General features: G+C 32.4%; 1 protein-coding gene across 1 annotated transcript in view; it reads right to left on the reverse strand.

Annotated features, from left to right (window-relative positions):
- LOC128180108 (uncharacterized) overlaps positions 1 to 22712 on the reverse strand; it is a 108264-nt gene that overhangs the window by 71227 nt on the left and 14325 nt on the right. The gene's annotated exons all lie outside the window — the stretch shown is intronic.

The raw sequence follows: 22712 nt of genomic DNA on the forward strand, positions 1-22712 counted from the left end.
TAGAAATTGCCACAAGTTTCAGAAAATTAGGTAAAAGATTTCAAACCATGACTTTTTATGAAAATCAAAAGATAGGGGGTGGGTATACATGTAAGGGCATTTCTAAGTTATGTGATGCTTTTATCAAGATTATATCATGTAGATGTATGTTGTATTGAATAAGGTTTCTTATTAAAGGTGGTTGAACAACAATTGACCTCTAAAAGGTCAGGTAAAGATGTTTTACTAAGGAGAACCCTGTAAATCTGTGTTGAGTAAAAGAAATTGGAAATGGTGGGTTCACTTAAATGGCCATATGTTTATTAAACCTCAATGGAATTGTCAATATGTGGTATACTTTTTTCTCAGAATTGCATTAGCTTTCTTATTCTAAGACAAAGACATCTGTTCATAAAATGTACTAAGTTAAAGGTAGCAAGGGACCATTTGGATAAAGTACCCGTTAATATTTTTGTAAAATTAAGGTACATCACTACACCTAGACTTATACTTTTTAACACACTACTTCACAAGATGGCGATTTAAATGTTTTGTTGAACTCTTAATATCGTTTGATTGGGTTGTATACCGTCATAGCTTAATGGTTAAAGTATTGGGTTTCTAAAGCGTTTGAGTTTTAGTCCGCCTGGAGCTTTTGTTACTGTTTATTGAATTAAATTTTTGAAAATGTAATTGTTCATCCAAATTTGCATATTTTTTGCCTATTTGACTTAAACACTTCTTATCAATTATGATATCTATCATAATCAAGTAATTTTCTGCTGATTTGAGAAAATATTTCAAGGTGTTTTGAGCCACCTTAAGAGATGCTGCACAATTGAAGGCTTATGAGTGTTGCTAAGATTCATAAAATGAATTTTAATGATCATCATTAGAGGGATCTCCCTTGTTGGAATTGGTATGCAATATGAAAACCCCTAATGTTTAATACGTACATGCGAATTGAATGGTGAAACTTGTGGCTAAGACTGTTGTGTTGACTTTACATTGTGAAATTGCAGGTTACAAATGGGAGGTTATATAACTCGAAATTTATGTGGATGGGACATTATATACCTATTCACTGGGTATGAGGATGATAGCAAGTTTATTGTCCTCCAAGACAGCCACTATTTCATGGGGCGAAGCCAAGTGAAATAGTTGCTGTTGAGGGGGACAATAAACTGTCTGTCATCCTCACACAACACAACAGTCTTAGTCTGTCTTTCTGTCAGTAAATAGCTATAGATATCTTAATTATTATCCTGAAGAAAACTTTATTTGTTGGCGATGCAGAATTTCTTGATGATAAACAAATTAGAATTATCGGACTTTGAATTTAATGCTGTGATCGGATTCTACCAGAGGTGTTCCGAGTTTAAAAAAGGGAAATTGTATGCTGCTGGTGAATACTTTCGTTGACTATTCACCATGGACAGATAGCATAGAAACTATTTCACAGTTAGATGGAATAGCATGTTTATTCATTGTAATTTTACATAGGAAATATTCACAGAAATATAATAAACTTTACATTGCTAAGTTTCTGACATTTGATGGTGCAACAAGCACAGTTTGGAAGGTCAAAGGTGACATCTTTTGTATCTGACTCCTTTTCGGCTTTATAACTCAAAAAGTTTATAACCGATTGAGATGAAACTTTGAGAGATTATGTGCAACTATTATGCCTCTAAGATCCTAAAGTTTCTTTGAAAACGACCTTTCCGTTTTTACGTTACGTCATTTAAACAAAAAATTTTAGAAAGTCATTTTGTCCGCAGCGTTTCTAAAAACGCTTTAAGACAGAGGCTTGAAATTTTCAGTGGTTATGATTTTGTCGTTTTACCTCTGTAATAAGGCTCAAAATGAAAATCTGTCACTTCCGGTCAAAACCGGAAGTGAATCAAATTTTTCGAAAAATTGAATTTTTTGATCAAGTCAAAAATGAATATCTGTTTTGAAGAGCTTATTCAGCTTAATCTAACACTGAAAGCCGCTTTAAAATCGGACGATGCATTAGAGATATTGAGGTTTAAAAATTGATATTTCCAGAAATTTTGATTCCGCGTCCTTGGTTTAAAAAATAGCGTAATATTCAAAGTAAAATTAACTTGTACCAAAAATAATTGTTAAGTCGTACATGAAATTAGTAAAGTTTTTGTTAAGTCGTACTTAAAATCATTCGGATTTTGTTAAGTCGTACCAGGAATAATTCGATTTTTTTCATCTTTTAATTTTAGTTACTCTTGTTATTGGTTTAAGAGCTCTGCTTCTTACATGAACTTCCAGCTTTACTTCCGACATTAACGGAAGACCCACTCGTTGCTTTGCAACGAGCTTTGCTCTAGTTATTATACTTTTTCTTTTTTTTTCTGACTTCTTTTCGGCTTCATAACTCAAAAAGTTTTTGACTGATTTATATGAAACTTTTAGAGATAATGTGAAATTATAATGGCTCGAAGATGTTAAAGTTTCTATTGCAACGTCACTTCCGTTTTTACGTTACGTCATTTTTAAAAATTTCAAAAAGTCATTTTGTCCGCGGCTTTTTTCAAAAACCGATTCAAGATAGAAAGTTGAAATTTTTCGAGCTTTTATATTGATCGTTTTACCTCTGTAATAAGGCTGGAAATGAAAATCCGTCACTTCCAGTCGAAACCGGAAGTAAATTAAATTTTTCTAAAATTTGAATTTTTTGATCAAATAAAAAAAGTATATGTATTTTGTAGAGCTAAATAAGCTGAATCTAACACTGAAAACCGTTTTTAAATCGGATGATTCATAACAGAGATATTGGGGTTTAAAAATTGATTTTTCCGGAAATTTTGATTCCACGTTATTGGTTTAAAAAATAGCATAAAGTTAAAAGTTAAATTAACTTGTACCAAAAATAATTGTTAAGTCGTACTTGAACACATTCGGATTTTTTTTGTTAAGTCGTTCTTGAAATCGAAAAGGTTTTTGTTAATTCGTACTTAAAATCATTCGGGTTTTGTTAAGTCGTACCAGGAATAATTCGATTTTTTTCATCTTTTTATTTAATTTACTCTTGTTATTGGTTTAAGAGCTCTGCTTCTTACAGGAAGTTCAAGCTTTGCTTCCTACATTAACGGAAGACCCACTCGTTGCTTTGCAACGAGCTTTGCTCTAGTTATTAGGGTCTTCCGTTTTCCAACGGAAGACCCTTTTGTTTTTCTTCGGTTTCTTTTTATTATTATTATACTTTTTCTTTTTTTTCTGACTCCTTTTTTGCTTCATAACTCAAAAAGTTTTCAACCGATTTCAATGAAACTTCCAGAGATTTTAGCAAGTTATCGTCCCTCAATGAAGTTAAAGTTTAAAAGACAACGTCATTACCATTTTGACGTGACGTCATTTTTAAAATTTTAAAAAAGTCATTTTGTCCGGGCTTTTCTCAAAAACGCTTTAAGATAGAGGCTTGAAATTTTCAATGTTTATGATTTGGTCAATTTACCTCTGTAATGAAGCTATATAATAAAAATCTGTCACTTCCGGTCGAAACTAAAAGCGAATCAAATTTTTTGAAAAAATGAATTTTCTGATCAAATCAAAAATGAATATGTGTTTTATAGAGCTTATCAAGCTGAATCCAACACTGAAAGCCGTTTTAAAATCGGACGATTCATTAAAGAGATATCGGGGTTTAAAAATTGATTTTTCCGGAAATTTTGTTGCCGTGTCCTTGGTTTAAAAAATAGCGTAATGTTAAAAGTAAAATTAACTCGTACCAAAAATAATTGTTAAGTCGTACTTGAACAATTCGGATTTTTTTGTTAAGTCGTTCTTGAAATCCGAAAGGTGTTTGTTAAGTCGTACTTAAAATCATTCGGATTTTGTCGTACCAGGAATAATTCGATTTTTTCATCTTTTTATTTTAGTTACGCTTGTTAATGGTTTAAGAGCTCTGCTTCTTACAGGAACTTCCAGCTTAACTTCCGACATTAACGGAAGACCCACTCGTTGCTTTGCAACGAGCTTTGCTCTAGTTATTATTCTTCTTGTTTTTCCTTCTGACTTCTTTTTTGCTTTATATCTCAAAAACTATTCAACCAATTTGCAAGAAATTTTCAGGGATTATTTTAATTTATTGTCCCTTGAAGCCTTCAAACTTTTAGTCATTAAGTCACTTTCGGTTTCTAGTTACGTCATTTTAAAAATTTTCAAAAAGTGATTTTGTCCAGCACTTTTCTCGTAAACGGTTGTTTATAAAGACTTGAAATTTTCTGTGATTGTAAATCTGCGAATTGACTTATGGCAAATGTACAGAAAAAATTATTTTGTCACTTCCGGTCGAAACCGGAAGTGAAACAAATTTTTCGAAAAAATGAATTTTCTAATCAAATCAAAAACAAATATGTGTTTTGTAGAGCTTATTAAGCTGAATCTAACACTGAAAGCCGTTTCATAATCGGACGATGCATAACAGAGATATCGGGGTTTAAAAATTGATATTTCCGGAAATTTTGATTCCGCTTCCTTGGTTTAAAAAATAGCGTAATGTTCAAAGTAAAATTAACTCGTACCAAAAATAATTGTTAAGTCGTACTTGAACACATTCGGATTTTTTTTGTTAAGTCGTTCTTGAAATCGGAAATGTTTTTGTTAAGTCGTACATAAAATCATTCGTATTTTGTTAAGTCGTACCAGGAATAATTCGATTTTTTCATCTTTTTATTTTCGTTACTCTTGTTGTTGGTTTAAGAGCTCTGCTTCTGACAGGAACTTCCAGCTTTACATCTGACATTAACGGAAGACCCACTCGTTGCTTTGCAACGAGCTTTGCTCTAGTTATTCTTAACATTCTTTTTCTGCCTTCTTTAAAGCTTTATTTCTCGAAAACTATTCGCCCGATTTGCACGAAATTTTCCGGACTTATAGGACATCGGAGGGGATAAATGTTTTTAGTTAAATTTTTGTTGACGTCACTTCCGGTTTCAGATATTGACGATTTTATAAGTTTTTTAGGGTCATTTTGTCCACGCATCTCCTCCAAAACTAATAAAGATAGAAGGTTGAAATTTTCAGGGATTGTAGATGAATGTCTTTAGATGTACCTCCATGCTTTCAATTATGAAAATTGATCAAGACCTTAAAGCTCGCCTGAACCTGAAAATAAGCATCAAATTTTTCACGAAATTTTTGCACATTTTCCGTTATACCTGTTGATGTATAAATATTTTGTTAAAACATGTAATGCAAGAGTTGTTTTAATTTCCACGAGCTTTCATCTGATATCAAGAAAAAGGGCTGGTCCCTCAAATTAGGGGCCAAGGGGGTTGTAAAGTCTTCTTACCATAACGCTTTACTGAATAATAATTTGTTATTAATTATAGAAGCAAAAATGTTCATTGTACAGCTGTATATCTATACAGTACCATAATTAGGTCATATGTTACGTAATTAGGAGTTTCAAGGGGCCAGAAATTCAAAATTTTGATGATTAATATCTGAAAAAGGAGAAATATTTTGAAAAGCATTGTAGAACAAAACTTGCTCAAAATAATGTTCTGTACAATATGCTACCTTCATTTTATTTTGTTTATGACCCCATTTAGGAGATAAAGGGCCAGTCCCTAAAACACATTTGTACAGATATCTTAAGAAAGGTTAACATTTCGTTTACATTTGTTGAACAAAATATGTTTATATTTGCGAGACCTTTAATTTGATATCAAGAAAAAGGGGCTGGCCCCTCAAATTAGAGGTCAAGAGGGGTCTAAAATCTTCTTATATTAATTTGTTATTAATTATAGAATCAAAAATGTTCATTGTACGGCTGTTCATCTATACATTACCATACCTAAGTCATAAATTACGTAATTAGGGGTTTCAAGGGGCCAGAATTCAAAACGTTGATCATTAATATTTGAAAAAGGAGAAATATTTTGAAAAACAATGTAGAACAAAAGTTGTTTAAAATAATGTTCTAAACAATATGATACTAAAAATTTTGTTCCTAGTGGCCCCGGTAAGGGGCTATAGGGTCGGCCCCTAAAACATAGTTGTTTAGATATCTCGATAACGGTTTATAATTCATGATTACTTGTAGAACAAAATATGTTTATATTAGCGAGACCTTTTATTTGATATCAAGAAAAAGGGGCTGACCCCTCAAATTAGGGGCCGGAAGGGCTATTAAGTCTTTTTATAAAAACTCTTTTCTGACCAATAAGTTGATATTAATCATAAATCAACAAAGAAGCTTTTATTAAGCCTAATTTAAAACTGAAATCCGTTTTAAAATCAGAGGATGCATAACAAAAATATTGGGATTTAAAAATTTGAGTTTTCCGGATATTTTTATTCCACGTTCTTGGTTAAGAAAATAGTGTTATATTCAAAGTCAAATTAACTCCTACCTAAAATAATTCGGAAATTGTTCATTCGGTCTTGAACACATTCGGGATTTTTTTTTATTAAGTCGTTTTAGAAATTGAAAAGGATTTTGTTAATTCGTTCTTGAAATCATTCAGATATAGTTAAGTCGTACTAAGAATTAATCGATATCTTTAAAATATTTTTTTTAATGTTCCCTTGTGGTTGGTTTTAGAACTCTGCTTCTTACAGGAACTTCTAGCTTTACTCTCGACACTAACGGGAGACCCACTCGTTGCTTTGCAACGAGCTTTGCTCTAGTTTATTATTATTATTTTTTTTTTTCCCCTTTTTTTGTCCACAAGATTTCTCAGAGATGGCTGGATAGATTTTCTTGAAATTTTAAGGACTAATAGAATGTGTTAATATCTCGAGGTGTTTTTTTCATTTTGTCAAAAATCATTTCCGGTCGTCAGTTTCCTGTCCCGCGTTGAAAAAGCTTGTACATTCGAGATCTCAAAAACGGTAAAGACTTAAACATCCAAACTTTGTGGGATGATAGACCTATAGTTGTAGATGTGTTTAAACTATTTTGTTTTGTTCGTCGTAACTTCCGGTCGTCACCGGAAGTACTTCATAATAAACAACTTTTACGCATTAAATTCTTTTTCAATAGAATGAATATCTAAGCATAAATATACACAAAAGTAATCTTTGCGATGTTATATCAACAACAAAATTCCACTTCCGGTGAGATATCTCAAATATCTCAGGTAGCTTTTTTGAAACACATTTTGTACACGCGAGATCTCAAAAACTATTAGTGATCAAAGCACAAGACTTTTATGGATGATAGACATTTGATTGAGGATGTGTTTAACCGGTTTCATTTTGTCTTCCGTCACTTCCGGTGCACACAGGAAGAGTTCAAACAAATCGAGCTGTTTATCAATTTAACTTTTTGTCTTTGATATCTGTAGTGTGCTCGATGAACAATAAAATGCAGAGGGCAAGTATACCAAAAATTACTAATAAAATTTACATTAAGCACTTCTGTTTGTCCGTTTCCTGTCCCGAGACAAAAAGCCTTATTTCGATGAGATCTCATAAACGGTGACAACTTGAACAATAAAACTTTGTAGGATGATAGACCTATGTATGTACATGTGTTTACACTATTCTGTTTTGTTCGGCGTAACTTCCGGTCGTCACCGGAAGCTCTTCAAAAATAACTATGTTTACGCATTTAATTCTTTTGCCATAGAATAGATATATAAGTATAAATCTATACATAAGTTATCAATGCAATGTTATATCAACAAAACAATTCTACTTCCGTTGAGATATCTCAAATATCTCAGGTAGCTTTTTTGAAACACATTTTGTACAAACGAGTTCTCAGAAACTATAAGTGATCAAAGCGCAAAACGTTCATGGATGATAGACATTTTATTGAAGATATGTTTAACTGGTTTCATGTTGTCTTCCGTCACTTCCGGTCCACACAAGAGGAGTTCAAACAAATCGAACTTTTTATCAGTTTAACTGTTTTTCTTTGATATTTGTAGTGAGCTCGATGAACAATAATGTACAAAAGACAACTATACAAGAAATATTTAATACAATTTACATTTAACACTTCCGTTTGTCCGTTTCCTGTCCCGAGACAAAAAACCTTATTTCGACGAGATCTCATAAACGATGTCGACTTGAACAATCAAACTTTGTGGGATGATAGACCTATATATGTACATTTTTTTAAACTATTTTATTTTGTTCGGCGTAACTTCCGGCTGTCACCGGAAGCACTACAAATAATATGTTTTTCCTTTATTTATTTCTTTTACATGGAATGAATATATCAGTATACAATATTAGATGTGTCATCTTTATAATGTTAAATTTTCAAAAACCTGTCCCTTCCGGTGAGATATCTCAAATATCTCTATGTAGCTTTCCCTTTTACAAATTTGATGCCCGCAAAATTTTGTCACTGTAAGTGAATGAGACACAAAGCTTTCATGAATGATAGACATTTGATTGATAATATGTTTAGTGGGTTTTATTTTGTCAACTGCCACTTCCGGTTTTCACTGGAAGGATTCAAATTAATCATATTTTTAACAACCAAACTTTGTAACCTGTTTTGTTTAGTTCGGCATTACTTCCGGTCGTCACAGAGAGTACTTCAAAAATTGATTTCTTTTTCAATCTCGTTGTTTTACATGGAAGTAACGTCTGGATGTATCGTTTACCATACTTATCATATTAACTATTTTCTCTATGTAAGAGAAGCAATGTCTACGGTTAAATTGATTGATGTATATCAAAACGGAAGACCTTTTTGTTGCTTTTGCAACAAGAGTCTAGTTATTATTATTATTTTTTTCCAAGTTTTTGTCCAGAAGATTTCTCAGAGATGACTGGATAGATTTATCTGAAATTTTCTAAAATGAAAGAGAATGACAATATCTCGAGACGATTTTTTGATTTTGTCAAAAATCATTTCCGGTCGTCCGTTTCCTGTCCCGCGTTGAAAAAGCTTGTATCAACGAGATCTCCAAAACGGCATAGACTTGAACATCAAAACTTTGTGGGATGATAGACCTATAGCTGTAGATGTGTTTAAACTATTTTATTTTGTTCGTCATAACTTCCGGTCGTCACCGGAAGCACTTAAAAAATAACTACTTTTTTGCATAAAATTCCTTTTCCATTAAATAAATATATAAGTATAAATCTATGCATACGTTATCTATGCGATGTTAACTCAACAAAAAAATTCTACTTCCGGTGAGATATCTCAAATATCTCAGGTAGCTTTTTTGAAGCACATTTTGTACAAACGAGATCTCAGAAACTATAAGTCATCAAAGCACAAAACTTTCATAGATGATAGACATTTGATTGAAGATGTGTTTAACCGGTTTCGTTTTGTCTTCCGTCACTTCCGGTCCACACAGGAAGGGTTCAAACAAATCGAAATGTTTATCAGTTTAACTTTTTTCCACTGATATTTGTAGTGTGCTGGATGAGAAATGAAGTACAAAGGGCAAGTATACAAGAAATATTAAATACAATTAAGATTGAGCACTTCCGTTTGTCCATTTCCTGTCCCGCGTTGAAAAACCTTGTATCAACGAGATCTCAAAAACGGTAAAGACTTGAACATCAAAACTTTGTGGGATGATAGACCCATAGCGGTAGATGTGTTCACACTTTTTTGTTTTGTTCGTCGTAACTTCCGGTCGTCACCGGTAGCACTTCAAAAATAACTTCTTTTACGCATAAAATTCCTTTTCCATAAAATAAATATATAAGTATAAATATATGCGTAGGTTATCTATGCGATTTTAACTCAACAAAAAAATTCTACTTCCGGTGAGATATCTCAAATATCTCAGGTAGCTTTTTTGAAACACATTTTGTACAAACGAGATCTCAGAGACTATAAGTCATCAAAGCACAAAACTTTCATGGATGATAGACATTTGATTGAAGATGTGTTTACTCGGTTTCGTTTTGTCTTCCGTCACTTCCGGTCCACACAGGAAGAGTTCAAACAAATAAAGCTGTTTATCAGGTTAACTGTTTTCCTTTGATATTTGTAGTGAAGTCGATGAAAAATTAAGTAGAAAGGGCAAGTACAAAAAAATATTAATTACAATTTACATTGAGCACTTCCGTTTGTCCGTTTCCTGTCCCGAGACAAAAAACCTTGATTGCTGGAGATCTCAAAAACGGTAACGACTTGAACGATCAAACTTTTTGAGATGATAGACCTATGTATGTACATGTATATACACTATTTTGTTTTGTTCGGCGTAACTTCCGGTCTTCACCGGAAGCTCTTCAAAAATTTGTTTTATTCATTTTACATAAAATGAAAATATCAGTATACAATCTTACATATGTCATCTATATAATGTTAAATTGGCAAATAAATTTTACTTCCGGTGAGATATCTCAAATATCCCTATGTAGCTTTCCTTTTAACAAATTTGATGTCCGCGAGATTTTCGTCATTGTAAGTGATTGAGACACGAATCTTTCATGATTGATAGAATTTTGATTGGGGATGTGTTTAACGGGTTTAATTTTGTCAACTGTCACTTCCGGTTCTTACCGGAAGGGTTCAAACAAATCCTGTTTTTAACAAGTTTAACTGACTTTCTTGGAATTTCATCTAGCCTGATAAACAGTGATGTACATTAAGCAAATGCACGAGAAATACCAGCTTTTGTTTTTATTAATCACTTTCGTTCGTCCGTTTCGGTCCCGAGACAAAAATATTGTTTCAAAGAGATCTTAGATTTGGCAGAGCCGTGAACAACCAAACTTTGAGGAAAGATTGACAAATGATTGTACAATTGCTTAACATTTTTGTTTAGTTCGGCGTTTCTTCCGGTCGTCACAAAAAGTACTTCAAAAATTGATTTCTTTTTCATTCTCGTTGTTTTACATGTAAGTAACGTCTGGATATATCATTCACAATAATTATCATATCCACTTTTTTTTTCTATGTGAGAGAAGCAATGTCTTACAGTTGAATTGATGCATGTATGTTGAGTCACGTTATGTCCGCCGTCACGTTATGTCCGCCGTCACGATATGTCCGCCACTTTTTTGAAAAAATCGTCACGTTATGTCCGCCATCACGAAATGTCCGCCACTTTTTGGAAAAAATCGTCACGTTATGTCCGCCATCACGAAATGTCCGCCACTTTTTTTTAACATCGTCACATTATGTCCGCCTCCTTATAAATTTCATTATTTTTACTTTTAATCGCCATTTAAAGTTCGATGTTACGAAATATTCGTCTATCTTAAACATAAATAATCTTTATGTCCGCCGTCACTGAACATATTTGCCAATAATTTTAATCAATAAGAGCGTCACATTATGTCCGCACTGAACATACTCGCCATTAATTTTAATCAACAAGAGCGTCACATTATGTCCGCACTGATGAAGGTACTCTTTAAAAAACTGACGTGTTTTAAAATTAAATTTGTCGGCTTTGTAATGTGTTTATTTTAACTTTAAGATTAAAAGATAAAGGTGAAAATCAATACTGCTTCTTATACGAAATGTCATTCCCCATTTAGCATTTAGGATCGAGTCTGTCAGGTAATCCATATCCCTCTAAAATTAATTTTAAAATGATCACGTGAATGAATCAACCAATAGAGAACGTGTTGATTATTGCACCTGGCCGCAGGTAAACACACGCATACACTTTGACCCCTGCAGCGACCCGTGACAGGTTGAAAAGAAAAATGAAGACTATCAGGTAAGTGCCACATAATTAATATCGTCGTGTGTAAAATAATTAAAACAATTTGTGATTATAAGAGTTTATGTTTTATTAGTAACTTGATATCTTATCTAAGATAAAGCCTCATAAAATTTCAAGCAGAATATGAATGTTTATAAGGCAACGATTTCCTAACGGATCGTGTAACTTCAACTTCACTCAATTTATCTAATTTGAAACATTGTCACAATGCTTGCAATTTATAAAACAGTCTTTCTTTAGACAACTCATGATTAAAAATATGGATATCTTCACTTATCTTCTAATAGAAGGAATGAATTTAACAATCATTAAGTTATTATAATGTTTAGTCTTCCAAGACGTACGCTTTAATTCTCATTGTCTGGTTTTTCTTAATTTCTGTTTTTAATTTTTCTTTCATAATTATAGTTTCTTTTATTTTTCATTTTTTTTTTGCCGATTGTCCACATTAATGATAATGTACTAACATTCTAAGAAAATGCAGATCTAATTGTTTCAAATTTCAATAGATTATAGATTATTTATATTTGAAGTTTTCTATATATGAAAATTTACTAGTTTAGAAGTGAACGTAATGGCGCTAAAATCATTAAATTTGAGGTACAATTACAATGTCTTTGATTTAAAATAGTGCAATTCTCGTGTGTTTGTCGAAATTGGCTTCATTGTTTCAAAATAACAGGTGTTGCAAATATATTGTACACATCCGGTATTGCCCAGTTTTAAAACAAAAGGTGTGAATCTCTGGTGTCTGTTGAAAATGGCTTCATTGTTCTAAAAACACAGGTGTTGCAAATATATTGTACACATCCCCCTTTTACCTGAAAGTTGGTCTCTCTGTATCGTTTGATGTGATTATGACAGCCCCCACCCCACCCCGTCAAACAATGCGCTATCCCATACCAAATTCTACTTGCCAAAAACAATTAAAGATATTGGAAATTGGAAATTTATTTATTTAATTATCAAATGATTTTTTTATACAATGTATAAAAATGTTGAAAATAATTGTAAGTAATAAATGAAATGTACTGATATTATTAATTAGAGAGACAATTTTACAGGTTGATATAAATTAAGATTAATAAACGAAAGCCGTAAATTTAAATTAGAAAATAAACTAGAAGACTTTTCATTCTTTAGTTAAATTTCCACATTTTAAAAGGTATTTTTTTTTTTTAAAAAACCTTTGAGATGGGGCAAAAATTAGAAGAAATAATGCTTTAGATATGTCAAGAGCCGACCAAGAATATTACATTACATGTAACGTTATGTATCATATATATTCACTTTGCCTTAATTTGTTTTTATGAAGGACGGATAACAGTACCTCCATCCCCCCTCCCACCCCTTTCATCGTGAAATAAATTTCGTAGTTATTATTTATAATCTAATATTTGACAGACTGGTACAACCCGAAAAGAAGTAAATAGATTTTTGGCGCTCAACAGGCATATTCGTTGTTAAATATTTGATTAAAATGGCAATAATAAATATTCGGCGTTGACATCACTATTTTATTAACATGTAATAAATATAATCTTTTTTTTAAGATAAGGCGTCGGAACCGGGGGGGGGGGGGGTCTATAGAGGCTTAGTCCCCACACTTATATTTGCAAAGTTAGACACAACCATTGGCCACATAGCATTATAGAGGGTTGAGCCCCCCTCCCCCTCCACTTTTTCTCGCAGTAAACATAATTATTCACAAATATACCATGAAAAGATTGAAATATTGAGAAGTTGGAGTCATAGTGTATATTAGCCCCCCCCCCCCCCCCCCCCCCCCCCGATTAAGATTTTCATGATTATGGGATGAATGGTTTTTTTGTTGTTTTTTTTGCTCGTCAAGATTTCTGAGGATTTGTCCAGCGCCCCCCCCCCCCACTTTCAAATTGTTTCCGACGCCACTAACATGTTCGTAATTTTGTAAACGTGATCCATAGATCTGTAGGTAAAATCAACAAGTAAATTTAAAAATTCTATAATTAATAAATCTTGGTGAGTTATCTACTATACTTCTCCAATTTTGTATAAATTGACTTAAGTCATAAGAATGCAATTTTTACTTAGATCATAAGAATGCTATTTTGGCGCAAAATACTTTCAGCAACGAGGTCTCAAAATACCTGCCGAAAATTATAAGTACTAAATTTACATCTATCTGAAAACAAATCCGTAGACTAGTGTGTCAATTAACATATTTTGCTTTCCTTTATCGATCTCATTGTATTTTTTTTCAAAATCAAAATCGAATTTAATAATGATTTAGTAATACTTTAATCGCTACCACTTAAAAGTATAATTATTAAACTAGTGCATATTGGACATTTAATTATTTCGGAACAAATTGAGAGAGAGAGAGAGAGAGAGAGAGAGAAAATAATTTTAAAAAAATCATAAAAAAGCTTTGCTTTAAATCAAACGTTCATTATAAGAACGCCTAAATAATCATTATTAATGCGGAATTTTTCTATTCAAGAATAGTAGTCGTAAAGTGAAATGCAAGTAACGGCTTTTCCAAAAGCTTGCCTTGCCATTCAAGTTACGAGTAAGCCGGATCTATATGAATTTTTATTAATCCTTTTTTTGTTCGAATAAAATAATAGTACAGAATACACCATCCGGATTTGTTGTGAAGAACAGCAAAGCATATACCGGTATTCGTACAGTGCAACACGTCAAGCTACATGTATCACTACATGTAATTCGTTCTTGTAGGAATTCAGCATTTTTTGATACCATAATTATAGGATTCTGCATGGTACAAACAATTCAGAACACTTGAAATCAAATTACTTAAAGTACTGATAAGATCTGAGGTTGTTTTTTTTTTTTATTAGATACGTTGTTTACTCAGGGTTGAGTTCTCAAACTCAGATTGTTGTAAAGTTTAATGTCATCAGTAAAAATTTGCTCTAAACATAAAAAAGTATAAATGAAATGAATAATTATTAACATAATATTCGATATCCTTACTATATTATGCAATTATGTTTGTCTTATATCTATATTTATATTTTCTCTTCAGCTTCACCAATTCTGAAAATTCAGGCGAGCCTTAAAGTTTCTAATCACACTTTGTTCTTCGTTTGTTTACCTATGTCTGCGTGTACAGCTTTCACAAAAGCTGACAGATCAAGCGAGCCTCTCTGATCACATTTTGATTGTCGTCCCTTATTCTGTTTGTATAACTTCTCTCGTCTCTTATATACATGTACATGTACTTTTTACATTGAATTTAAGGAGGATCATGCAACAACCTTTAGAAAATATTTGTTTTTGTTTATCATATATATATATATATATATATATATATATATATATATATATATATATATATATATATATATATATATATATATATATATATATATTCTCAGTCTCATATTCTCAGTTTTTTCCAAAGCTGACAGTCAGTGACAGATCAAGTAAGCCAATCTGATCGCATTTTGTTTGTCGTCCGTGTGTCTGTGAGTATACATGTAGCTTTCACCTAATTTGTCATGTACATGTACTTTTATTTCAGGAGGGTAACGCATTAACCTTTTGTTATTTTTTCGTGTGTGTTAATCATAAATATAATTTTCAGCTTTTACCAAAACTGACAGATCAGGCGAGCCTTTCTGATCACATTTTCTTTGTCGTCTGTTTGCATGACTGTATTGCTTTCACTCAAGCTAACAGATCTGGCCCCATGGCAATAAAACGTAGACGAGCTCACTTTTGATCTCAGCCTCCCTTTTCCACTATATATTCCTAGTGGAAAAGTGAGACTTAGATCAAAATAAATCTCGTTTAAGTTTTATAGCCCCGGGGCCAAGTGAGCCTTTCTGTTCTTTGTTTGTCGTCAGTTTGCCTGTTTGTATAGCTTTCACCTAAGCGGACAGACCAGGTGAGCCTTTCTGATAATATTATGTTTGTCGTCCGTTTGCCTGTCAGTAAAAAAACTGACAGATCTGGCCCAGGGCCATAAAACGTAGACGGGCTCAATATAGATCTCAGTCCCCTTATTCCAATTATATATTTCTTGTGGAAAAGTGAGATTGAGATAAAAAAAAAAATCCCGTCTAAGTTTCGTGGCCTCGGGTCCATGTGAGCCTTTCTGATCACATTTGGTTTGTCGTCTGTCTGTATAGCTTTCACCTAAGCTAACGGATCAGGTGAGCCTTTCTGATCACATTTTGTTTGTCGTTTGTTTGTCTATCTGTATAATTTTACTCCAGTTAACAGATCAGGTCAGCCTTTACTAATTCTATTATGTTTGTCGTCAATTTGTCTGTCTATACTGTATAACTTCTCTTGTCTGCTATATACATGTACGTTTACTTTTATTTCACGAGGGTCATTGAATGACCTTTTGCTATCAGTCGGTGTTCGTTGTCGTCCCTATGGTTTTAACCTAATTCTAACAGAATATGCTTCAGTTAATTATTTTTCTAAAGGCCTTTTTATGCTTTATTTATGTCTTATTTCTTGTTTTGTAGTCTAATTTTGCTATTTAGCATTGTTTCCTTTTGCTGGAAGACCTCAGGAGCGCCAGTCGAGAAGACGATTCGACCAATATCGGACGAAAGATATCGCCTCATTTACGGTAACATTAACATGCATGATATACTAATACAACATGTATTCTGCTAAGACCCGAACATTGAATGGTTAATCTCAAGATATTATCGATCATAAGATGCGGGCACAGTTCTATAAACAAGATTATTAATTCGATACTCCGATGCGCCATGAGTTACATTGCGATATCTCGTGTGATAACACGAAGACAATGTTGCGATAGCACAATGATGATGTTGCAATGGGACATTGGTATGATTCCTATCAGTTTGTCCCTTCATTAACAAATTAAGTAATTTAGTATGCTTTTCTAAGGTTACATGTATAAAGCATAAGCAGACTATACCGATGTTGTATACGAGATCGATCGCGCTAACGATCTTACTATCGTCAGTCCGACGAGCTACTGAGTACACTTTTACATTACATTGTGTATTTTGATGCCTGTTAATGTTAGGATATAACCAACATATTGCTAAGATCCTTAGATATCCAGAAATATTCCGATTACCGGTACATAGTTTAATGAAATTAATTCTATCAATATAATATTTCAGAACATAATTCTCAAATTAAGTTTAATAAAAAACAAACAATTATGCATAAAATCGACCTCCTTCAGCACTTCCGTGCTTGTCTTTCTTCTCTTTTGACTAAAATTATAAAGACATCTCATTACGAGGGATTACAATGGCGGCTGTTTACACTTGTATATAGTGAGGCCAGTGAAGACTGATTTTCATGCTAGTTCCGATACGTTAGAAAAATCAAAATTATCCTTTTATAATTACATTTTAAATATTTGTGTACGTAATTTTTATTGAAAATTATTCATGAGACAATAGCACATAAATCGTGTCTCAGGTTAAACTACTTTAACGTCACAATTGTTAAACGTCGAAAACAGCAAAATCCCATTATAGCCTGAATAATGGAAGACGAAATGTTCAGACTTTACGTAGTAACATATTTCAATCATAAATATATCAGCTACATGTAATTATACGACTTCAGAGATAATATGAAAATTAAAATGAATGAATAATTTTTTGTGGAGTTCTAAAACGATGGATTGGTACGAAATTGGTATATTTCCAATATTTTTTTTATCGTTTTCGTCTATTTAATTGTGTAGAGCAATCAGCAACTCGGCGGACCCTGGTCACTCCAGATGAATTAAGCCCCGTTTTAGACAACCCTCGTACTTAGTCGTTATAACGATCGAGATAATATGTCGTACGTGTACGTACGAGATAAAAAGTAGTACGTACGAGATAATAAGTGATTACTTCGACATAGAATAAGTTTTACAAACGACATAAACTATGTCGAACGTACCTGTACATGTATAAGATACAAAGCGAGATAATAGAGCGGTAGTACATACGAGATAGTATGTGATTACTACGACATAAAATAAGTTTTACAAACGACATAAACTATGTCGAACGTACCTGTACATGTATAAGATACAAAGCGAGATAATAGAGCGGTAGTACGTACGAGATAGTATGTGATTACTACGACATAAAATAAGTTTTACAAACGACATAAACTATGTCGAACGTACCTGTACATGTATAAGATACAAAGCGAGATAATAGAGCGGTTAAGCATTTCAACGAGTACGTGTGACTAGGGGAATCCTCTAATTTTATGTGTATTAGGTCATAATTTCTGCATATTGTTGTACAAGTTGTACAAAACGTGTAGAATGAAAAGTTCATGTAGGTGAAAATGTATAGCATTTTTTGATAAAACTATAGACTATAAATTAATATAAGTGTACATCAGACGTTATTTATGTAAAGCAGATATTAATTAAGGACCATTATGTCTTTGGTTTCATCAAATTCATAGAATTATTTCATAAACAACGAGAAGAAAATGGAACATGTTAAAAATGTTGAATCAAATTATTTTACACGTACGCGAACAGTTATGTAACATAATATAATATGTCGTACAAAATGATAAGTCACATACTGTAGTAACGAAACAAATTCCTACGTACGAGATAACATTTCGTAATAATGAAATACTAGTCGTAATAACGAAAAAAATATCGCACCTTCGATATTCTCAATCATATAAACGGGCTAGTGTCTAAGTCGTTATTCGCAATGATATATCGTATGTACAAAATATTACATTTCACTGTAATGACGAAGTACTATGCCGTACGTACGGGATAACATGTCGTATATATATAAACGAAGGACTAAATCGTAATAACAAAAATTATGTCATGCAATAATGAGTCGTGTAATGAAATAACGAAATAATATGTCGTATGTAAAAGATAAAATGTAGTCATAAGCAGATATGAAGTCGTCATTAGGAGATTGTATCTCGTGCGTTCGAGATACTCAGTCAAATTAACGATATGTCAGTCGTACACTGTAATAACGAAGTAATATGTCGTACGTTTTGATAACATGTCGTTAAAACGAGATACTTCGTCGTTATAACAAGTTAATATTTCGTACGTTCGAAATACTCAGTCCGATAAACATGATACTTAATCGGAATAACGAAAAATATGTCATGCCTACAAAATGATAAGTCGAAATTAAATAATGAGTCGTGCAGTGTAATAACGAAATAATTGTTTATATGCACGAGAGTACATGTAGCCATAAGCAGATATGAAGTCGTTATAACGAGATATTATGTCGAATATTCGAGATACTCAGTCGAAATAACGAAAAATATGTCATATGTACAAGTATTAAGTCGTACACTGTGATAACGAAGTAATATGTCGTACTAAATCTGAATGTCGAAAAATGTGTCATGCCTACAAAACGATACGTCATCATGAAATAATGAGTCGTGCAGTGTAATAACGAAATAATTGTTTTATGTACGCGATAACATGTAGTCATAAGCAGTTATGAAGTCGTTATAAGGAGATATTATGTCGTACATTCAAAATACTCAGTCGAAATAACGAAAAATACAGCTGTATGTAATACGTACAAATAAGTTGAACATAATAATTTTAACTTATTACGAGATAATGATAAAGTTGTAATACATATGAGAATATGTGTGGGACGTCGGATGTACGAGATATGTATACATACACATACAGAAATGTACATGACTTTGTGCTAAGTATACATGACTTTGTGTTAAGTATATTGGAGATTGTATTAAGTGATCGTTGGTTGTTGATATATAATCAGACTAAGCAGCTTTAAACGTTATTATAAAGTCACAACATTATAAAAAAGATAACATATGCATAGGCGTCAAAACCGACACCCCCCCCCCCTTTTCAGTTTGATAGGAATATTTATATTTTTAAGTGTTTTTTTATGTAATATCTCTGCAAATCGAATTTGTATTATACAGTCCAGTAAATTCAAATAACGTATAATTGGGGCGCAAGTGGGGTTTTCCCTATTCATATATACTTACATTTTCCAGTGTCTTTGCCTGTGACAACACTACGTATCGATTTTGTACTATATAACCCATAATAAAAATGACGCCAAATTGAGACCGCGAGCGGGGTTTGCTTATTTATATTTAAATACTTAATAGTACGATGGCTTAAAATTATATAAATTTAAGTAATAAGCAATCATTCTTTGAATATTATGAGGTGATAATTTCGGTCAGGGCGTGATTAAATCTATCATAAAGCCCTTCGGGCTTTATTGGATTTGATCACGCCCCGACCGAAACTATCACCTCATAATACTCAAAGAATGATTCCTTATTTAAATATGCTGACATTTTTAGCGACGTGCATGCATTTAATACAATTTCTCTGAAATTTGAAGGCGGCAGACATATGGTAATGACTTTTGGGGGAATATACGGAATTTTTGTAAAGGCGGACACAACGATGATTTTTTTCGAAAAAAGTGGCGCACATTTCGTGATGGCGGACATAACGTGACGATTTTTTCAAAAAGGTGGCGGACATTTCGTGATGGCGGACATAACGTGACGATTTTTTCAAAAAAGTGGCGGACATTTCGTGATGGCGGACATAACGTGACGATTTTTTCAAAAAAGTGGCGGACATATCGTGACGGCGGACATAACGTGACGGCGGACATAACGTGACTCAACACATGTATATCAAAACGGAAGACCTTTTTGTTGCTTTTGCAACAAGAGTCTAGTTTTAAATATTTTTTGAAATGATTTTTGTGAATAAGAATAGTTTTGTTATAACTTATCCTTATCTATATTTTTATCATTTTTGCATGAAAAAAAATATACATATCCCAATTAGGCCACACCAATATAATTTCTTGCTTGTCGGACATTAAGTGGAAAAGGGTACAAGCGGGCGAGCGATAAAATAATAAGATTATTATTTTTTGTAGCCGTTTTATTTAAACATGAGCATGCAGGATCCGATGAAAAAGAAATTTAATTGGTGTGGCCTTCCACATTTTTAAATTTTTAATTCAAATTGAGGCTGAACCATTGTAATATATTACCCTGCATAATCAATTCGATAAAGTCTAAATCATACATTATAAATAGCATCAAGACCAATATGGGGACCAAGGAAGGGTTCAAAGTTCAAAGGAATTATAGGATTGCATACAATCATGTATATACATAAGGACAAATCATAAATCATTTCAGAATCTGCAGTGTTGTTAAGTCCAATATCAGATAATATGATTTAAAGAATTATTATGATTAAGTATCAAATTTTATTTTATACCTGTAATCATTTGAAAGATTCTCCTATTTTCCGACACCCATTTTAATGCAATACCTTGCAAATCAGACAAAACTTTTGAAGATTTATAGAGGAAATTCAAATTAATTACAATCAGTATATGATTTTTATGAAACCTGTGATTTATTTGGTTTGATTGTATTTTAAATCTTTCAACAAAGGCATAATAAAGATTGTGTGTATTAAAGTTTTCATGCTTGTTTTTCTTTTTTGTGTACAGAGACTAGAGTGTCTTGATTATATCAGATGCACAACTATGACACTCTGTTAATTACCATTAATATAAACTCTTTAGGAAGTGAAACAATTGTTAAATGAAAGAATCATTTTCTCTTTATATGATTGGTTTTTAGAAATACAACCATTTATGGCAGTGTTGACTTTCATGAAGCGCGCAGAGTGATTTTTTGTAAAAGTCAGATCAGAGGAAATTCGGATTTTCAGCCTTTTTTATTCAATTAATTGTAGTATTTGCAACACAACTCCATTAATTTTGTTCTACAAGAACTTATGCATGTTCACAGTATAACTAGTTGAAAGAAATTGCCATTTAAAACTGAATTATACGTCTTTTATAACGGCATGTAGGGTTTGTAGCTTCTATTTCAATAGAGGTCAGAGGAAATTCAGACTTTATTATCTTTTTTTCTAATTCACCAACATGCCAATTATTTATTATTAATTTTTTGCTATTAACATTTCAAAAAAATAAGAGTGTAATTATATGAATTAGTATTTTTTGCAATTTTTCTAGCTCTGGTCACGTCAAAAAATGTCACTTTTTTAGTGGTCTTAGGAAATTCAAACTAAAATAGCGGATTAAATAAAAGGAATTCTTATAATCCATTTTCAGATAAATAGAGTATTTTATTAACCTTTTTAATATTTTGGTGAGAAAAGTTTTCTAGTTAATTGTAAATATGTCTTTTATGACATTTTTAATTTGCATTTAAGGTTTTTTTTCTCGTTCTAATTTTTTGAACATGGGTAGGTTTGAAGGTCGTTTCCATGGAAACGAACTCACGAACATATGCTTAAAATGTCTTTTTTGACAAAAACAAATCGATTAGAGTCTGTTTAAACAATTTTTTCAATTATTCAGTTAGTTTCATGTCAGGTTCACATATCCTTAAAAGAAACCAAATAACAATTATTATTCGAAAACTGTGCAAAAAAATCGATTTAATTTTCATTCTCCCTGTGCATCCTGATTTCTGTCGAATTTAATCTTAACCGCCTAGTTTCTTTCTTTACCAATACAAAAACTTGCGCTAATAATGGACTGATTGCCTTGGTTTAAACGCAGATTCTGTGAAAACAATTCGTACCATTGAACTCCTCATGCAATTTACTACTGATATCGTCTCTGCCCATATAAGGCATCCAGTAAGTTTGACTATATGCGCACGCATTGCGCCCTGCACTTTTTTTATTAACTATGCAATGACAGTATCATAAATGCACGTAGATTACTAAAAACGTCAGAACTCTTATCCGTTTGCCTTGACAGTAAAACATGTATGCGTTTACATACATAATGATTCAAACCACCTTTATCTTACACATATCCGTTAAAATATTAATCGGAAGTATAATTTGCCTTTCTTAATTAAGGTGGTATGAAACACTTCCATGTTGTGACGTATTGTTTATCGAAATAAACAATAACATTAAGTGCAGTTATATAAGTATTTCTTTCCCAATATTGTCATTTAACAGCGTAGCGCAGCGAGTCAGAGGGGTTACTACGAATGTGTAAGTCATAAGTATTTCTTCCTTAATGTACTTTAATCCACATTAAAATCGACAGA

Source organism: Crassostrea angulata, chromosome 4, assembly GCF_025612915.1.
Source record: "Crassostrea angulata isolate pt1a10 chromosome 4, ASM2561291v2, whole genome shotgun sequence".
Lineage (NCBI taxonomy): Eukaryota > Metazoa > Mollusca > Bivalvia > Ostreida > Ostreidae > Magallana > Magallana angulata.